General features: G+C 41.1%; 1 protein-coding gene across 1 annotated transcript in view; it reads left to right on the forward strand.

The window, feature by feature from the left end:
* The window catches only part of LOC138947036 (uncharacterized), a 257,233-nt gene that overhangs the window by 169,191 nt on the left and 83,042 nt on the right, over positions 1-5,000 (forward strand). The gene's annotated exons all lie outside the window — the stretch shown is intronic.

The following is a 5,000-nucleotide window of genomic DNA, read 5'->3' on the forward strand; positions in this document are numbered from 1 at the left end:
CGCTTTTCTGTACCTCTCTTCGTTTTAACTTTCTGAGCGTGTTTTTAATCCAAACATATCATATGTATATGTTTTTGGAATCAGGAACCGACAAGGAATAAGATGAAAGTGTTTTTAAATTGATTTGGAAAAAAACATTTGATAATAATTTTTATATATTTAATTTTCAGAGCTTGTTTTTAATCCGAATATAACATATTTATATGTTTTTGGAATCAGCAAATGATGGAGAATAAGATAAACGTAAATTTGGATCGTTTTATAAATTTTTATTTTTTTTTACAATTTTCAGATTTTTAATGACCAAAGTCATTAATTATTTTTTAAGCCACCAAGCTGAAATGCAATACCGAAGTCCGGACTTCGTCGAAGATTACTTGACCAAAATTTCAACCAATTTGTTGAAAAATGAGGGCGTGACAGTGCCGCCTCAACTTTCACGAAAAGCCGGATATGACGTCATCAAAGACATTTATCAAAACAATGAAAAAAACGTTCGGGGATTTCATACCCAGGAACTCTCATGTCAAATTTCATAAAGATCGGTCCAGTAGTTTAGTCTGAATCGCTCTACACACACACAGACACACACAGACACACGCACATACACCACGACCGTCGTCTCGATTCCCCCCTCGATGTTAAAACATTTAGTCATAACTTGACTAAATGTAAAAAGTGTCTTAAATACCATATCATACTCATTCACACAAAAAAACTCCTTCTGACACTAACAAATCCCGCTAACCTAGTTGTACACTATCATCTACAGCAAAATACATCTGTTGATTCTTTACAGAACGTGCGAAAATGTCGTATCACTCTGGACACTAGGGAGATTTAAAAAACGAAACGTCGGGACGTTTCGTTTTGAAGTTGTGGTAAACGTCATCATTTCGGGGGTCTCTCGCTGGAAAGGTGAAGGTCAACTGAAACGGAACGTGGAACGTCAAAACGCAGTCACGTTTTCCACCCCCAAAAAACGAACAATATTTCGTCAACTTTTGTGAGTATTTTTGCACACTAACAGTTTTATTTGTTGGCCATTTTATGCATTGCTAGATTCATCAACCCTTTCACAGTCTTTCAGCGCTGAGAATGTGTTCATTGGAGGTAGACAACTGTTGTGAACTGAACTATTTTGAAGGGTGCTGATCCTGGTACATTTATCCAACTTCATGGTGAGAAAGCAAATGGCGAAGCAGAAGTAGGTCATCGCATCGAATTTTTATTCTGGCTTCGTATGTGATTTTGTATAAACAAAGTCTGTGTGATTTATTTGGACTGAAAATAATCAAAGTATGCCCGATTCTGGACCACTTCCTAGGTTGTTTTTTTCCATTCTGATCGAGGACAGACGTGACAAGTACAAAACAACCCCTAGTTGGGGAAAGGCTTCTAAATCGGCACAGGCGTGTGCACAGGGCCGTTTTCTGAGAATGAGGAATACTCAGGGTATAATTGCCTACATGGTTCGGTAGAGCTCTTTGCCATAGGCTGTTACCAGTTGTAAAAATTGAGATGGGTGAAATGGATAAAAAAAAATAATGAGTTCGAATGAGTAAATCTTGGAATTCAACATGAATGATCTAATTTTTGTGAAATACAATTGATGATGAGCAGGTGCATGAATTGAAAAATGTGAAGCTCTTGTGTGTGCAATGCGAGTATGTCAATCCTTTATTGACTCGTGGAGTTGAAATTATGCCCAGTCAGCGGATCATATCCTGCCATGCCCGGCCTTTCATTTGCGCATGACTCGCCTTTTATTTGCGTATGCCCGCCGTTTTCTGACCCTCCTTTTTATGTTGATGATTTATCGCCCTTCCTTCATTCCGAAACGAAACGTGAATACATCTAAATCTTGTCTGCGGCCTATGCCGTCTCGTTTTACGTTCCCTTTCGCGGGGTGACTCATTCACCAAACGAAACGAGCTGCAAAACGAAACTTGCTGTCTTTTAAATCTCCCTAATACCTCCCCGCATCCGTCCTTTATCCGTGGCCAGCCGTGTTTCCAAATATGGAAATAAAATTACCCGTCATTCTTTCCGTCGGCCTGAGGCGAGCGTTAGTGTTCGTCTCAAGAAATAACCAATCATGCGAGAGCTTGCGTGGCATTCTCGGCCATACAAGAGATGTTATCGGGCCGCGGATTGGTGGAAATTCCACAGCTGACAAGGTTATGTAGCTTGTAAAGAGTTATTGGAGCGGGCCGTTTGAACGTTTAGATTTCCCCAGAAATGAGTAGCGATATAGCTTGGTAATTCAGGCGCATACATGTATTTATTCCCCCCTCTGCTTTTTTGCCTCTGTAAACTTGTAGAGCTAGTTTCGTTATTCCCCCCTCTGCTTCTTTACCTCTGTAAACTTGTAGAGCTAGTTATTTTTCGATAATGACCCAGCAACCAAACAAATAACGAGCCAGCAACAGCCTGAATCCTCGATAGTGCAATGGGTTGAGAAGCTGTTCTGTTTCGGTACTACTTTTGCGACTGAAAAGTTCCGAACGCTCTATACGTACGAAGTATACATCTCTGGAGCAAACAATACAAACATACCGCATTTAAATTAACAACTACAGGCCTGAACACATGAATCTCCATATAAAATCCATGAGTTCGGTTGTTTTCTGAATCTAGATCTGCCGTGCACAAACGTTCATCACAAGCAAATTCCCAAGGCAAGTAACTCATACTTTGTCTAGCGACAAGAGTAGTTCCCCTTCTTTTCACTCAGTTTCTTCGACAACACTGACTGCAATCCGACGGTCAGTTTTCAACAATATTTCATTTTATAAACAGATCTCACGCAACCAAATGCACACATCTCATCAATTTAAACAACATAAAGCGGTTTCATACACTATTTCCCCCAGAAAACTGAACTTCATACAGTAATTAACGTTGGAACACGGGTGCAAAAGTTCGTCTGCTAGTCCCATTTGACGAAAGAACATTATCCTAAGCGATACTAAAACATAAACAGAACACACAATATCTGCCTTTACCGCCACAGCAGAATAACAGCATATCTGTGTACTTGATTTTAGTCCAAAACAGGGAAACTGACAAGAAGTGTTAACATAATGGAATGATTTGCACGGAACTATACAACCGCGCATTAATCGATCGCCTGCGCAGGTTGACTAGTTGAGTGATTCGGATTCGATCAAACTTTCGCAAAAAAACTCCTCTTTTCTTTGAATAACTGAAGAAAGGAGGAATAAAGAGGTTACATGCCGAGTCTCAGTGATTATTAAAAATAATGGTCTCAGTTCGCGGTCATGAAAAAGCTGGCTGAAGCTCGCATTTTTCATGATCCGCCAACTTCGACCATTATTTTTAATAATCACTGAGACTCGGCATGTAACCTCTACGTAATGTCCCACATAGGTCCCTGCCACCTCAGAGGACGTTAAACCCCAAAGTCATACATGTCTGTAACTGACTTAACATCGGGGAAGAAAGAAGTTGGTTTTCAGGATCGGTAACAGAACTCATGCATACATTTACCGACTTCACAGCGGAGAATAGTTAATATTTTGAAGATCGGAGACAACCTTGTTCAGCTTTGGCCGTGGACATATGATACGCATTTTACTGACAGTAGGGCTAAGGAAAAGACCTGTTGCTCAGGATCGGACATACATTTTAATCCAAGCGGCCATACATTAAACCAATTTCACAGAGCAAATTTGTTATTTTGGAGATCGGACACAACCTTGTTGTGCTTTCACCATGCTAGACGTATTCAACTGACTTGACAGCAGGACAAATAACTTTTGTCCTACATACGTGAGAGAGACCACCCATTTTAGAAAACTAAACGATATATACTCACACGTGCGTATATCACGTAAATGGTGTTGTGTCAAGCTAGTCTGTCAAGGAACTACTTTTCAACTGCTCATGATGTCAAAGTCACCGAGACAAACGTAATTCTGGGACCTCTTTTGCGCTTCCTGTTTCCCTTGGAAGACAGACAGACAGACAGACAGAGACAGAAAGAGAGAGAGGCAAATATACAGGCAGTGAGAGAGAGAGAGAGAGAGAGAGAGAGAGAGAGAGAGAGAGAGAGAGAGAGAGAGAGAGAGAGAGAGAGAGCGAGCGAGGGAGGGAGCGAGCGAGCGAGCGAGAGAGAGGGAGAGAGAGAAAGACAGAGAGAGAGAGAAAGAGAGAGAGAAAGAGGGAGACAGAGAGAGAGAAAGAGAGAGAGAGCGAGAGACAGAGAGAGAAAGAGGGAGAGAGAGAGAAAGAGAGAGAGGGAAAGAGAGAGAAAGAGAGAGAGATAGAGAGAGAGAGAGAGAGAGAGAGAGAGAGAGAGAGAGAGAGAGAGAGAGGGGGGGGAGCGAGAAAAAGAGATATATATATAGAGAGAGAGAGAGAGAGTGAGAGAAACAGACTGACAGGCATATAGACAGACAGACAGAGGGACAACTAGGGATGTAAAAAACACAATCGTCTCTCGCAGATCGAAATGGCACCCGATAGGTTACGGAGTGATGGAGGAACATTTTAGTCAGCCCCTCGTATCCCGACAAGTGCCAAGAATTTGTTCCCCATCGTGTTGCTAAGCAACCATGTGACAGGCAAGTAGCGGTCCAATCATTGGCATGTCTCTGTCGATAAGAGGAAATCAGGAGTTGTCTGCGATACTGACATGTGACTCCAAGATTGTGTTTTTGTCTCACATTTGTGCCATTCTTCTTCTTCTTTTTCGGTATTTCGGTATAACCCTGCAGAGTCAAAGACCAGTAGGGGAACCTCAAACTGAAAATGTTCAAGTTTTGTTTACACAAAGATGGAGGAAGCATGTATTACACTTTGTAACCTTGACGCTTTGATTCAGCTTCCAATGTAACTTTGTGTTACATGTATGTAATACTGAATACATGTTTACCCAGTGAATACATCTTTTTGTCATTGCGAAAGTTAAATTTCTTTATTCAGATTTGTTTTGATTACCTAAGTCCTACTTTGAATTTCATGAACAGAAGCCC

This window comes from Littorina saxatilis, linkage group LG14, assembly GCF_037325665.1.
Source record: "Littorina saxatilis isolate snail1 linkage group LG14, US_GU_Lsax_2.0, whole genome shotgun sequence".
In the NCBI taxonomy this organism is placed as follows: domain Eukaryota; kingdom Metazoa; phylum Mollusca; class Gastropoda; order Littorinimorpha; family Littorinidae; genus Littorina; species Littorina saxatilis.